This window comes from Tiliqua scincoides, chromosome 2 (genome assembly GCF_035046505.1).
Source record: "Tiliqua scincoides isolate rTilSci1 chromosome 2, rTilSci1.hap2, whole genome shotgun sequence".
In the NCBI taxonomy this organism is placed as follows: domain Eukaryota; kingdom Metazoa; phylum Chordata; class Lepidosauria; order Squamata; family Scincidae; genus Tiliqua; species Tiliqua scincoides.
The window spans coordinates 124608620-124624783 of NC_089822.1; the positions used below are offsets into that span (position 1 = coordinate 124608620).

A 16164-nucleotide genomic window follows, 5' to 3' on the forward strand; every position below is an offset into this window, starting at 1 on the left:
CTGGAGCACAGCTGTGGTCACACTGGACCCGTGTTGGACCAGACCCTCAGATGTAAAATCAACGGATCAACAGGCTTAAGAACATAAGAACATAAGAACAGCCCCACTGGATCAGGCCATAGGCCCATCTAGTCCAGCTTCCTGTATCTCACAGCGGCCCACCAAATGCCCCAGGGAGCACACCAGATAACAAGAGACCTCATCCTGGTGCCCTCCCCTACATCTGGCATTCTGACTTAACCCATTCCTAAAATCAGGAGGTTGCGCATACACATCATGGCTTGTACCCCATAATGGATTTTTCCTCCAGAAACTCGTCCAATCCCCTTTTAAAGGCGTCTAGGCTTCACCTGCATTTCAAAAATAGTTTGCCATAACAATATAGAGCAGGGATGTCAAACTTGTTTCATACAGAGGGATGAAGTTAGTATTCATGGTGCCTGCTAAAGGCCAGGAGTGACATCATTAAGCAGAAAGTGACATCATTCAGCATATGACGACCAGAAATAAGCACTTTGTTCTCACATAGAAACTCATTAGCTGCAAATGACAAAAGAGAAAATGTACAAATCTTGTTCATATTTTCAGGATATGAGAAAGCCCAGTTGCACATCAAGTTGATCAAGCTGGGAGAGCCCAACTGTAATGGGGGCCAGATAAATTGCTTCTGGGTGTTGCATTTGGCCCACGGGCTGTATGGTTAATGCCCCTGATATAGAGGGTGTTTTATATTTTCATTTAAAAATAAAAAGACAGAAGCTGAAGTCCCCTTGGCTTCTGGATCTAGGTTCATCTTTCTTTGCTTCCTAGCATTTTCTTCAAGTAAATGATTTTGCTTAGTGTCCTTGCATCTCTTTTGAGGAATTCATTGATTTCAGAATTGATTCTCTGCCCCAATCTCTAAACAGAAATACTCTGGAATGCAAATTGTTTGTGGGCTTTGTGACCAGATTTTGACTTATGCTCCTTGCCAGTTAAGAGGCTCAAGTTGTTTGCAAGCAAATGTGTGTGTCACTACAAGTAGCCAATGACAAAATGTCCAACTTAATTTAAATTCATATTATTAAATGTGTTCCTATTTTTCTTGGTGGTTTTAAATCACCTTGATTTTAAGTCACTTCATGTACCACACAGTACCCTGTACATCAGGGGTGCTCAGTACGTCGATCGCGAGGCAAAATGAGTCGATCAGGCTTCTCTCCCGTCCACGCATCCCTGGGAGTGAGCCCCTTCCTGGGAGTGAGCTCCCTGGGAGTGACGCATCCCTGGGAGTGAGCTCCTGTCCACGCATCCCTGGGAGTGAGCCCCGTTGACTCTACTGGGACTGACTCGTGAGTAGACCTGGAGAGGAGCCGCTGGCAGGCTTCTCTCCCGTCCACGCATCCCTGGGAGTGAGCCCCGTTGACTCTCCTGGGGCTGACTTACCTTTCCCCTGTTTTTGCACTGGTATGTATGGAGATCTGCCCCCCCCCCAACTTCCATCTGTTGGTTCTGTGTGCAAGGTGTTTTGCACTGGTCTTGCTGTGATGTCTATATAGAGATCTTCTCTCCCCCACACCTTTCCCCTGTTTTTGCACTGGTCTGTATAGAGATCTGCTCCCCCCCCCCCACTTGTATTGGAATCGAGGAAGATCTGGTGAGAAGGTAGATGTGGTGTCAGCAGTGGCCCCCTTTAAGGGTAAGGCCTGGGCATCCAGCAGAGTGTGCTGCACAGCTGCAGCCACTGGAAGGCAATAGGTTCTCAGGGATATAAGAGCACCTGAGGCAGGAAGGGCTCCACTTATTTATGTGAGTCAGCCTTTTCCTACATGAAGATCATTAAGTCCAAGTACCGTTCCACCATGACTGATGAACATTTGGAAGTGTGCTTGAGGCTGGCTGTCAGCAGCTACTGTCCGGACTCTGCATCCTTGGCTGATTCACTTCAGTGCAAGTCATCAAAGTAAACTCAAGTAATTACAAAAAATGTTTATAGTTAATTGTGTTGTGCAATATTGGCTCATGCGGTTATGCAAGGTACACCAACATACATTGTACACATAAATGTTATATGTTATGATGGCGTGAACATTGTAAAAAAACTCTGGTAGATCTCTGGGCCTTGCTGGGTTTCAAAGTAGCTCTCGAGCCAAAAAAGTGTGAGCACCCCTGCTGTACATTTTGAACAGGCTGACCTACTACCCTCCTAAGGCTCTATCTCTTCTCCTTCCATCACTATTGCCCTCATACCCTTTCTGCTGTTCATGTTCACTGCTGATGCCCAGTCCCGATTGCCATGTTCGTTACGGTAACATCTTGCGGATGTGGATGTCATGTATAGCGAAAGGAAGCATGGTGGCTGTTGAGACTAAGATGCTTGTATAAGCAGCAGGTGCATGAGATTATTGAAGGCCAATGTTATGCATAGTTACTCCCCATGCATAACATTAGTTACTCCCCAAAATGCTACATCCCATTTTGTTCCATGGGACCTGCTTCCATGTAAGTGTAAGTGGAGTAGTGGCCTTTTATGGCTTCCAGAATGGCAACTAAGGGGATGGGTTGGAGCTAGAGGTACAGCAATCCCCTCAATGGACCTGATGACCCTATGCCCTCTATGTCCCCACTTTTCCTTCTGGTTGGTTGGCAACCTTCAGTCTCGAAAGACTGGTATAAGCCTACAGCACCCAGTATTCCAAGGTGGTCTCCCATCCAAGTACTAACCAGGCCTGACCCTGCTTAGCTTCTGAGATCAGGCACATGCAGGGTAACAGTTGCTGCACTTTTCCTTCTGCTCCTGTGCCAACCAGATGCCCGTCTCTCAGTGCTGTCTATCTCAATCCACTGTATTTGTCCCTATTCACTAACCCTCTACCTCTTAGGTTCTCTATCTTCTGGTACTTCCTCCCAATCAACTTTCTAGTCCTTATCTGCCTTCCTCATACCTTCCTCTTCTATAGGGCCTGTGTGAGCTGTAATTCCAGACGAAACAGCACATGTTATCCATTATTGCAGTCAATAGCCTTACGAACATTTTGTTGCTGACAGTTTTGTACCTTGAGCAGTTGGAATGTTCAAGAACATTTTGTCAACAACACAGCAGTTTGGCCAATCAGTGTCAGATTTATCACTGCAGCAACACAAATACAACACAGATTTAGTCTGGGTCCAAGAAAGGAGCAGAAGAGGTCTAGTACGTTTTTGCTGGAGCTGATTACCCAGCAGCATGGCGGAGCTGCTTTTCCACTGAGAGCCAGCTTTCCTTTTCATTTGGGTAAAAACTTCCAAAGGACTACTTGCTGCAGATCCACAGGTCTCCTTCTACCTCTGTAGGTTGCTGTCTAGGACTGTGACCTGACATGTAGGGACTGGATCCTAGAAACCTAGAATACTTTTCCAGGCCCACCACTTGCCTTACAGCCACCAGTGCTATCCCAACAAACAGCTGCACTGTCGCTGTCCAGTGGACCAGGAGCAGATATAACTATTTTGATCATTGGCCTCTGTTGTCTAAGGTATATTTATACTTGCAGCAGTGTATGACACAATGGTTGGGATCAGGCATGTTGATCAGTGAATGAATCATCAGACATGTACTGTCACTGCACATTTATTTCTCTGGCTCTTGTACCACAGAGTGAGTGAGTGTGTGTGGCTTGCAATAAGTGCTCTTATTAGTTAGTAATACTGACTGTCCCCCTCCCCTCTGCAAAATCAGCATGGAGATGTCATGAGCTAATTCAGCTTGCAAAAGGGATCTAGACATCAGCCTCTATTGAACCCTGCCTTAGAGACGTAACAAGAGTAGAGCCTGAGGAGTACCTGCCTTGGGCACTGTGCCAAGAGGGGGGTGCATGACTACCTCGCACTGCTTATGGTTCTCCTAGAGGAGGGGGGACTCACTGCAGAGGCTTCGTGCCCGTTCCTTCTGCTCAGTTGCATCCCTTTCTAGTGATGCCTCTTCAAGGGGGTGCCTCCATAGGAGAAGTAATGGGGGTGCGAAGCCACCAGCATCGCCTCCTCTGGGGAGAACCTGGAAATGACATCATGATGTCATATGACATTATGACATCACTGCCCTAGACCCCGGGGCTTCTAGGTACAACACTGCACGAACTTATAGTAGGTTTTTAAGCCAGCACTGTCTAATCTGACTGGCAGTAGCGCTTTCAGGGTTCAGGCTCTACAGCGCAAAACTCTTTTCAGTGGATATGGCAGAGATTGAAACCCACAACCTCCTGCATACAAAGCATATGCTCTGCTCACCCATCTATGCCCTGACCTAGATATTTGTTCTTGGTTGTCACTTCTTTCCGTACAAGCCCAATCCTAACTTGTGCTGGAACAGGCAGGCAGACCTGCACTGCATCCAGCGCAAGTTTTGGGCTGCTTGTGAGTCAGCCTGAGGCAAGAGGACGCTTTTCCCCTTACCCTGGGGAGAGCCACAGCAGCACCAATGAGTCTACTTGGATCCGTGCTAACTAAATCAGTGGCGCAAATCTGAGCAGCCTGGGACTGCCTTGGGCCACCCGGGAATGGGGCTAGGATCCGGCATTACTGCTGGATCCTGGCCCCACCTCCTGCTCCTCGCTCACCCGACCATGGGAATGCCCACCTCTCGCCCTCTCCCTGCCCCTAAACACCTTCCTCCCTCCTCTTCCCTGCCTACCCCACACACCCCGAGACTCCTCCGCAGGCTGAGCTCATCCAATGCAGCTAACCTGTCCGTAGGTCGTGTGTCAGTGTGGGGAGGCCAACCCATGTCCGCAAGCCAGCCTACCTCCCCTTATGCTGACGTGAAACTGCTTTATGGCACCTTTGTGGCGACGTTGGACCAGTGCAAGGGACTTGCGTCGGCCCAAGGTCACCTTTGGATTGCGCTGTAAGAGCTACAGCCAGCAATCTGGCCACACAAAGCCCCACAGTTCCAATGACCCATAGGAGAGGCTTTGACTGAAACCATTTGGGTTTCAGTCAAAGAAAGGAATGATACATTCTTACATAGTGAGAGTTTGGACTGCTGTAGGAGGTGGCATTAATTCATTGGTTTAATTCAGTGGTTTTAGAGGCCCTAGAAGCTGCTGCTTGATTTATGAATGCCAAGGGGTGTGGCTATAATGGTGACTAGGCATCAGTGCCCCCCCCCCCCAAATAGCAGCTTGTTTAACCTTGATACACATAGCATAATGTGCCCTGTCAGTTTCTCAAGCCACCAAAAATTGGTGATGGGTCCTGGAGCCACAGTTTGACAACCGCTACTAAAATCCATTGACATGCATCAACAACCTGTGGTCTTGGACCAGTTGGCCTGTAGCTCTTACCAGTTTTTATCATATTGCACCCCTGCTTTTTTTTTTCCCAGTCTCCATTAACTGGGTTTGACTGTTCATGTATTCCTTTTCATTTTTATTTATTTATTTTTATGCACCTGATGAGTCACCCAGCCCAGCGTCATTGTCCTATTGGCAATGCCTACCCACCCCCGATTTTCTTCTTTGAGAATTTGGTGACTAATAATGTGATAAGGGGTGTGTGTGTGTGTGGTGTGAGCGCATGTGGAATCGAACTGTTTCTCTCTCTCTTCCCCCCCCCCCCAATTTCTGGTTTCCTCCAGGCCAAAGCTTTTCAAACACAGAGAGAAAGAAAGGAAAAAGAAAAAGGCAGGAAACAAGTGACAGGGATAAAGCACAGCAGAAAGGGAGGGGGGAAGCAGTGATGAAATATTTATTAGCTGGTGTGCGTGACTGGCGCATTAATAAAGCAGCCACATTTGCATGGTGCTCCTGTCTGAGGGGCAAGGGACCCTGTCTGAGGGTCTATTTGGATTGGGGGGGGGGGAGGAATGAAATGGGTGGGGTGCAAGGAGCATGTGGTTGTTTCAAGAAACATTGAAGACGGTGTACTTTGAGGGTGATATGATTTCCCAGATGTGGAAGGAAGTTCAGTATCTACAGCCTGACTGATGGGGAGAGGGTGCTCTGCACCCAGGAATATTCCTGGCTGCAGGACCTGCACTATTCCTGCACCCAGGAATAAAGAATGTTGAAACTGAACCCACATGGCCACTCTGGAATTTGCTGAAGTTTTTTTTTTTCTTCCAAAGTGCCTCTTGGTAGTCATCCTCATTTGCAGATCTGTTTGGAGAATGTGCTTTCCTGCTTGACTTTGACATGGAGTCGAGCAACTCCCAAGTGTTCCCAAGGAAGCTGTAGCATGTAGTTCTGGAGCTAGCCCCCAAAGGACAGCACTGGGACTGGACACTTCCCTTGGGGGTTTCTGGCATCCAGGCTTGCAGAAATGAAACCGTGAAGCTTCGCCTGGCTGCATGCCAGGATAAAATCGCTTCATTTCTGCATGTTGCGTCACGGTTAAAGCCACAGGAGCGAGGGCAATGGAATGGTTGGTAACCCTGGAGAGACAGACTGCCCTTGAATACAGAAGTTCAATTCTAAACAATGCGACTGACCGCCATGATAGGCCTATCTTCTTTGAAACGCCTTTCAAATCTCTTTACAAACCAAGTGACTGAAGGCAATTCCAGCTTATTTTCGTAGCAGATCCTATACTTTGACGATTCTGTCTGTGAAGACATACTGTATGTTCTTTTGTTTGTCACGTAGAAAGGTTGCCAACTTTTCTGACAGAGCTCCAGTGCCTTTGACAGCAGTTTGGCATGCAGAAATCCTTTTCATCTTCAGAGATGCACTGGTGGGAAACCCATCTGCTGCTGATTTCCTCCTCTTAAAGGCACAGGACCCTTGCTGGAAAAAAAGTTAGCAACCCTAACCATGGGGCATGGGTTGAAAAGAGCCAAGCAGGCTTGCAAGATAGAAGTGGAGTTGATGCAACCCAATACAGTGGATTCTTAATACCATTGGCAATGTTGAGGCTGCCCTCTTGTTCTTTTACTTTCTGAAGGGTTCCTTCACAGTGTTTTGTGCCCCCCTCTGTCACAACCGGTTGAGAGTTTTTTCATTGGTAGCCTGCTTCAGTTTCTTTCATGAAGAACCTGGGGAGTTGAGGTGTTTTCATAATACGTACCTTTTGAAGGCCAACACCCAGGTGTTGGGTATCTTGCAACACCAGTCCTCACCCCCCTTCAAAGCAACAGCATGTCCTTGAAGTTTGGCAGGATTCTTTCATCTCCCACCCAAGTAGATGGAATGACCCATAGCTACGAGTCACCAACCATCCAAGGCCATTCAGTTAAACCTTCAGCCAGCAAACTGGAGATGCCAAATGATCTTCTCCTAAGGTTTCCATGCAAAGAGGAGGTTTGTAGCAATACTGATGTTGCTTTCTGTCTCCTAGTCTGTGTTACTTTCTTCCAGTCTTTTCCCCTTTATCTCTCCTTGCTTGTGTCTTTTTTTTTCCCCTCTTGCCTCTCTTAGCAGCTACTCACGCCTCTCCAAGGAGGCCTGCCTGCTCCTCTTGAGTCCTGTTGCAAGCAGGCATTCCTGCATGGAACCTAGGGCCCTGCCTTAGAGCACCAACTTCCTGATCTGGGTCTGTTCTGCATTTCCAGCTGTCATTTTCCATCTTGCTGTAGCAAATCCGTTTTCCCTTTTGCATAGGAAGGGGGAGAAAAGAAAAGAAAACAGATCGCCCCCCCCAGCGACAGCGGCTCCATTAGTGCCCACGACTAATTGTCAGGGTGATTTTGGAATGAAGATCAAAGGCTTTGAAGTTGGGGCCTGCCAGGGTCGGGAATCAGCAGATCGGCACAAACTGGCAAGTGCCTGTGTCCAGCCAGGGGCTGATTTAATGAGCATTTAGGAGGGAGCAGTTGGGGTGTAAACGAAATGAGTCTGTAGCTGGCTGTCTCCCCAAATAGACGGCCAGAGACCGACTCTCTTTCAAATGTCTTTGCAGTTGGATGTACTTTACAGAAGGTTGGCGCTGCCTTTACTGCAGTGGAGCTGCTGTGTGGGCAGAAGGGGAATAGGAAAGATGTGGTGGGTATGTATGCTTGGGGTATTGGTGGAGATGCTTGGGAACGAGCAAAGGCAAAGAGGACAGTCTGGTGAAGCCTATCAGTGGGGGTCCTTGGGAAAGGGGGAATAGGAAAATGTTCAAGGACCCCCCTGTGAGGATCCTTGAGAGAGCATTACATGGAGGAGATCTCCCGCTGCGGCTGTTGCTCAGCTAAGCATATTTTGACACTTTTCGGTCTTGAAGTCAAGGTTATGAAGAATTGTCATTAGTTTGGATTGCCTTGTTGAACTCTACGTATTCGGCAGGGGAAAGTTTTCTCTTGAATTGGTATGTAAAAATCGAAGCTGTTTCACTCCTTTTGCCCTAAGTATCAGACTCAAAGCATCGCTTTGCAAGGAGCTTTGCAAATGCCTGAAAGGCTGGGCATGTTAGAGACTTACATTGCTGGGTAGTATCTGAGCTAGCCCACAGAACCAAGCTTCAGAAACATTCTTCATCCTGAATGAGCAAAAGTGTACAAGAATGCTGGGTCTCGAGCATGTCAAGAAGACACATCCTCTGGCTTGTAAATCAGAAAAGAAACTCTGCACAAGCACAGCGGCACTCTTTTCGTGACTCTTTTACGTTTCAAGAGTGGAACTCTGGCAGTGACAACAAAATCCACCTTGGCTCACAGTCTATATCCCTTCCCCACTCATGCTCAGTGTTTAGCATGTACAGGAGCCAGTGGAGTGAACTTGTGTTGGGGCAAGAAGAGCATGTGCAATATGCTCTAACTAGAGCTGTCTTTGGTTCTCTAACAATCACATGGGGAAAACTGTTTATATATAGTTTCAATGCACCTTTGGAAAGTCCAATCTTAGGCCTCCAGAGTTGGTGACCTAGCCAGCCAATGACAACCCACCAGCCATGTGCCAGCCTTCTAGTTTTGCTGCTACTGCTTGCCTGGGATTGTAAATACAGGGTTAGGAGGGAATGACCAGTAGCAGATGAACTAGGTGGCAGGGGAGGGCAGGCCACGGTGGGTATCGGGGAGCTGGTGGCATGCACAGGGGGCTGACTAGGACAACATGCTCCGTTTCTGCGGCGCTCTTGGTGTTTCCCAGGCTCTTGGGGTGTGTGTCTCTGTGCAGCACTAGTCACTGGAAGCAGCAAACGCCGCAAATTGGACCCACCTGCTCTCCCTTGGCTCCAATTGGCTCCAAAATGGAGCTGTTCCGGAAGCAGGCGACATGTCCAGTGAAGATGTGTAGGGAGGGACATTTCTGTGTCACCAGGAGGCTCCTATATGCTGCTGGGTATGTTGTTGTTTGACAACCTTCAGTCTCGAAAGACTATGGTATAAGACTACAGCACCTGATATTCCCAGGCGGTCTCCCATCCAAGAACTAACCAGGCCTGACCCTGCTTAGCTTCCGAGATCAGACGAGATCAGACACATGCAGGGTAACAGTTGCTGTATGGATGATGCTATATCAATTTAATAGTAATTATAATAAAGAGACAGCTTGGCACACACACATGCTGGGGAGCAACAGTAGGTGTCATGTTAGCTTCCTGCACACGTTTGGCCAACTGGTTGGCAACCTTCAGTCTCAGAAGACTATGGTATAAGCCTACAGCACCTGATATTCCCAGGTGCTCTCCCATCCAAGTACCAACCAGGCCTGACCCTGCTTAGCTTCCAAAATCAGACAAGATCAGGCATGTGCAGGGTAACAGTTGCTGCTGGGTATGACCTTGGTGGATCACAAGTTGTTCAAACCTGTCATATCTTCTAAGATTGGTGTCTATATGTGATGCGGCTGCTAGTGATTCCTTAATTCACTGAATGTCTTGTGAGGGTGGGCATAACTTGCCTCATAGGTGCATTGTGAAGTTGGAAAGCGAGAGGGTATGCTGTGGTTGGGTGCAGTTAGAGTATTAAAACTAGAACTTGGGGAGACTTGGGTTCAAATTCTGCTGAGCTGTGGAGCTCAGTGCATGACCATGGGCTGCATGACCTCAAGCTGCATGTGCTTGCTCTCTCTTAGCCTTGCATATCTCATAGAATTGTTGAGAGAATGGGGGGGGGGGGATGGCCTGTACTCCATGGAGGAAGAATGAGATTTCCAAGAAATAAATAAAACTGAGACTTACTGTAATGGACTAGGAATGAAGTCTAAATATTCCAGTTCCTTGGATCCCGTTTTCTACAGCTTAGGAGCTCTTGCCTTTTCTTTCACTTTGTGTTCCCCTTATCCCTTTCTCCCAATCAGTGGCTCCATTCCTTATATCCTCTGTGGATCCCTGGCAGGGGAAAGTGGAGACACCTAAGCATGGGCACTCTGCATCCTCTTACCAGGATCGAACCATGCATGCACTCACGCAATTCTGTTAACTGCTAACCAGGCACAAGTTATTTCCCAGAGTCTGGGTTTAGTTTGTTCTTTAAAATAACTAAAATAAAATTTCTGGGTCAAGGTAGCCCAAGTTTTCCAATAAGAAAACAGAATTCTGTGGTTTTGTATAAGGCTGCAATCCTATGCACACTTACCTGAGAGTAAGTTCCATGGAAATCAGTGGGACTTCTGCATGGACATGCGCAAAATTGCTTTGTAAATTATGTGAAATTCACCCACGTTATATAACACAGGCCTACAAAATTGAGGGTCAGAAAAGTTTTTCCCAAACTTTATGGTGGTTTGATATGAATTTGGGGTGCCAGTTCCAAAAATGGCATCCGTTTTGCCCTATCATGTCTAGTTTTAGAGACACGGCATAGCCTCTTTAGTGAATGGTTCCTCATGAGGAAGCCTACAGCATGGCTTCCTCATGAGGAAGCTGCTTGAACCATTCACTAATGAGGCTATACTGTATCTCCAAAACTAGACGTGATAGGGCAAAACAGATGCCATTTTTGGAATTGGCACTCCAAATATACCTAGGAATTGGTGTAATGTTTAAGGAAGCAAAATGTGTGTTGGCCTGTGTAATCTACTTTGTTTCTTCTAATCATGGAGGGCGGGAGCAAAGAGAAAACTACCCTCTGCAATCTTGTTCCATCTCCCTCCAGCTTCTGATATTTCATCACAGCTTATCCATATACTTTCAATCCCCTGTGCAGTCATAAGGGCTAGAAACTATGTGCTGTGGAGGGATTGCAATGGAAAGTGGTGGGTGGGGAATTAGGCTTTTTAAAAGGCTAATTTCTATCTTTTTAAAAGGCTTTTTCTATTTGTTCTTTTAAATAACTTTAATGACACCTCCAATTTCATTGTTTCTTTGTGGCTTTTAAGATGTCATGTGAAGCTCTGGGTCTTTGCTGGACTCCCAGTTGAAAGAAATAGCTGCCTAGTGCATACAATGGCAAGGGGGTCAGTTTATCATGATTACATGGGTGTGTGTACGTTTCACGCATGTGAAACATTTACACCAAGCAGTTCAGACTTAGTAAATGTGCTGCTGAGAGAGATCTCTTCTTTTTTTCCTCCCTTTTGCCTTGCTGTATGTTCTTCTTTCCTTCCGTGCTGTGCATATGGGCTGCTCAGTGTGAGCAATTCATGTAGAAGGGATGTGTTAGTAGATCACCATGCTCTGAAACAGGGAGAGAGCCTCCAAAAGCTTGCTGTGGAGGTGGCAAGCTGATAGAAGTCATCACAGCATAGTAGTATCCCACTGTAAAGAAGCTGTGATAATGTTGTGATAAGCCAGAATCATGCATGCTCACCTACTGCCCCAGCTCCTGTCAATTGACCTACGCAGCCAAAGGCAGTGCAGGATACAATCCTAGAATCCAAGTGGAAGATCATGTGACTTTTAACTACATATTGCTGCATTCAGTTGATTTAAAACTCCCTGCGTGTAGAAAACTAATACAGCAGGGAGAAGGTCAAGCTTGAATCCTTGCCCTTGGCATGCTGGCATATTCTCCTGTCTCTTTTAGTCTCTTCCTGCATTCCAAAGTGGTGCTGTCCAAGGAGGACTGAACCATGTTCTTTTTCAAGCATGTGGATCTGTCCTTTAGATCCCAGCATGCCAGGCTGCCTCTGAGACCTCTCTCTGTAGCCCTATGGCTGACATCCTAGCCTTGTGCTGCTCCCTCAGTCACCCCCTCCCCAGCGTGAAGGACTTGTGCTAACTCCCTGAATTCAAGCCATTTCTCTGGGAGCTTCTTGGGCACCTGATTTACATTTTTGGAGGGAGCTTTTTCACGATCAAGGGAGCAGGCTGCCAGCACTTCTTCTGTTTCCTCCTGCACGCACGCACGCACACAGGAGTCCCTTGTGGCTGTGACTCCCCCTTTCTTGTCCCAACAGCGGTTTGTTCTTGGGCTGCTCTTGTCAGGGCCTGACAGATGTGCCTTGCTGTGCCATTTCTTCTGGCCTCATTGAGGCAATCGCATTAAAACCTTCTGTGGCGTCCTTCCCCTCACCAAGATAAATGGGATCTGTCACCAGCGGTGTGTTCACTCCTAACCTTTGGAAATGCCAGGCTGCCTGGCTCTGAACTGCAAGCTGAAGGGGGGGCTGGACCGGAAGGAAGGGGCAAGCAAGGATGGGGATTATCTCATGCAAGTGTCAATTAATTGTAATATAGGTGAAAGGGCTCTACTGGGTCATGATAAAGTAGAAGCTAATAACAGTAGTACTGAGCACTTATATAGTGCTTTAGAAAGTTTGCATATATTATCCTGGTCCTTATGATAACCCTGTAAGGAAGTTCATGGCAGAGGCAAGCTTTGAACGAGGGCCTTCAGAGCACCATCTTGGACCCCCAAACTACCCATGGCATAGAGTTGCATCTTACATTTTCCTCCATTTTTGTTAAGCCAAAAGAAGTAACTGTTCTTTTCCTTCATAGAAGCTTCATAATCCAGGGGAGGTTGCATTTGGGGGGGGGATGTAGTGGTTTGGGAGGTGGTCTTAAACCTGGAAGATCTAGGTTCAAATCCCCCCTCAGCCACAATGCTTCCTGGGTGACCTTGGGCCGGTCGCTTTCTCTCCGCCTCACCTACCTCACAGGGTTGTTGTGAGGAGGGGAGCAGCTGTGTACACCGCCCTGAGCTCTTTGGAACTATTTGAAAAATAAAGTAAAATAAATAATAAATAAATAAAATATACATGCTGCTGCTTAAGCCTTTCCCCCTTTTTGTCTTTTTTTCTGTTTGGAATTATCCCTCCCAACTGCATAATCTTCTCCCTGCTCCAAATCTCTCTCTCTCTCTCTCTCTTTCTCTCTCTCTCTCTCTCTCTCTACACCCAGCTTCTTTCCTCCTAATGGGTCTTTGCAAGTTTATTCTAGTCCAAGGCTGTGTCTGTCTAGTACAGGGGTGCCCAAACCCCGGCCCGGGGGCCACTTGCGGCCCTTGGGGACCCCCAATCCGGTCACAGGGAACCCTCAGTGACCAATGAGCCTCTGGCCCTCCAGAGGCTTGATGGAGCCGATGCTGGCCCAACACAACTGCTCTCAGCATGAGGGCAACTGTTCAATCTCTTGCATGAGCTGTGAGATGAGGGCTCCCTCCATTGCTTGCTATTGTGATGCAGCAATGGCAGTGATGGAAAGGCAGGTCATGCTTCATGCAAGGCCTTTTATAGGCCTTGAACTATTGTAAGACTTTCATTCATTCATTCAGAGTTCCATCTCTAATAAATTCATTTATGTAAAATTATTCAAATTTGAATTGTAAATTAATTCTTTTTTCCTCGGCCCCCGACACAGTGTCAGAGAGGTGATGTGGCCCTCCTGCCAAAAAGTTTCGACACCCCTGGTCTAGTCCATCATTCTCTTTCCAACTGCTGGCAACTAGGTAATGCTAAGAAACAGACAAGCAGGGCATAAAAGTGATAACCACCCCTTGTTTTGTTTCCAGTACCTGTCGCTCAGAAATTTACTATCACTGGTCATGGAGGTTCAATGTGTGTTAATATCATGGCATCGTGTTGACATAGGAAATAGAAAAATACAATTAATCTGCCTTGCAAAAGCAGCCCGTGTATAGCAAGTGCAGTTGGTGAGATGTGGACCAATCATGTACCTGTTATATAAAAAAAAATTTTCTAACTCGATGGGGGCTTTCCTTTTTAGCCCACTTCTTTGAAAGTAAACCCCATTGAAAGCAGTGGGATGTATGTACATCTGAATAAATGTGCCTGCAGTCTGCACATCCACAAGCAAAGCTCATACATGCAATAGCTTAAGCTTATGAGAGCTCAGTAGCCACACTCTGATTAACCGTTTATGACACAGCTCAAGCAGTGGCTGTGGGTGGAACTCTTCAATCAGAGAGTAACCCTCATCAACAGGATGTAAGGAATCCCACTTCCACAAAAACAATACTGGACCTACTGGCCTTGAATTGTTTGAGCTTGTAGCAGAAAGTTGATTCAGGGCGCAATCCTAACCCACTTTCCAGCACCCACATAAGAGCAGTGCAGCTCCAAGATAAGGGAACAAACATCCCCTTACTTTGAGGAAGCCTCCGTGACTGCCACCCAATTGCAGGATGCAGCACATGCCCCATTGGCACCGCTATGCCAGTGCTGGAAAGTTGGTTAGGATTTGGGCCTAAGTCTCTTGTGTGTAGAGGTCAGTCTACGCACAGTAGTAGAAGTCGGTAGAAGGAAATGAGAACCAGGTCAAGCAATCCACTCAACTTCCAGTGGAAAAGTGTGCGTGAAAGTATATTGAGTTGATTCATATCATACCAGAGAATGAACTGGGGTCCTTTTGGATTTTACGATGATTGAAATCCATAGGACTTGACTCAGACACAGAACTGGATTAACTATATACTAAGTATGAACTGGAGCAAGAACCGAGTGATTTGGTGCCTGCGTTGAAGTTGAAGATTCTGTGGAGGAAAACAGATGTAACATCTTTAGAATAAGGTGACAATTGAGCTAGTGTTTAATCTCCTGATGTACGTGTCTGTCATTTCAGTGGCAAAGCTAGGCTCTGTGTGGCTGAGGAATGTGGCTTTTGGTGGGGTTCACAGCAGAACAGGGATTTGTACTTGGATCTCCCTGGTCTAACAGTGCAATCCTTGTATACAGTAGATGTTGGTTCAGAAGTAATCCCAACTGTATTCATTGGGGCTTGCTCCAAGGTGAGAGTACATAGGATTTCAGCCTTAGTTTAGCACTCTGACCCCTACCTCTGGCACGGAATGCTGGCCTCGAAAGCCTGACCAAGAGCTAAACTATCAAATATTTAGGAACCAGCTCTGTAGGGAATTGGGAGAAAATATTTAAAATTCTCAAGCAACAGCATCAAACTTTTAGGAGCTCTGCTGACCAGGCATCTAGGATTTTCCTGCCCTGCCTGGGTCCAATTAAATCTGGCAGGCTGACATGCTGTGCACTTCACTGCACGCCCCACATAACCTAAAAGCCTGCGTTCATCCTGCAGAGTGTGTCACAGGCAACCTGTATTAACGTGTACTCCAGAACTCTGAGGAAGTTGCGCAAGGCTGTCCTGCACATACAGTGAGGGTTGCTGGATTAAATATTGAAGCACACTTTCCACGCTTTCAACAATATGGGTTCTTGAGCTGTGTGTGGAATTTCTATCACTCACAAGGGAGGGTTTCATAAAGCCAAAAATCCACTGCTGTGGTCTACCAGATCTCTTTCAAGGACTGGGGAAATGAGTGATGTGGGAGACTGATCCAGGGAGACTGTTCGCTATAGCAAGGGACAACTGAACTGGAACAGGGTACCAGTCGTAACTGCAGTGCGTCCCTCCCTGCCCCCCCTTCTCCGTGTACGCGCATGGCCAGCACCCTCTTCTACCCCACGTACCATTGATCGCACCTGCCTGAGCTGCTGAGTGTTTTGCAATTCCCTTTCATCACTTCTTTTACAAGCTCCTGCTGTGAAAGGAAGCTTGGGAGGTGAGAGGGAGAAAGACAGAAACATGGGAGCAGGCTAAGCCGCAGTTACCGGTACACCAGGGCTTTGGCCAATGCATGCATAGTCTACTCTGAGGAAGATGTAGAGAAAGGGAGCTGAATGCCACTGTCACTTCAGCGTCTCTCTGAGGTCCAAGATTGGTCAGGGAACAGCCTTGACCTAATAAGAACCTAATTCTTTTTAAGCCGCCCCTCATTGTGCTTGTTTTGTCTGATTACTGCCATGTGTTCTTCTTTTGGGAAAGGAGATCTATCTGTTTATTGTCTGCTAAAAACTCAGCCATGCAAGGGGTCTTTGCCCGGCTGCTTTTCATAATCTAACCCAGCCATTTTCAACCACTGTGCCGTGGCACATT

General features: G+C 47.0%; 1 pseudogene; it reads right to left on the reverse strand.

The window, feature by feature from the left end:
* Window positions 1–9258: 9258 nt before the first annotated feature.
* LOC136642789 (5S ribosomal RNA) lies at window positions 9259–9378 on the reverse strand (annotated as a pseudogene).
* Window positions 9379–16164: the final 6786 nt, after the last annotated feature.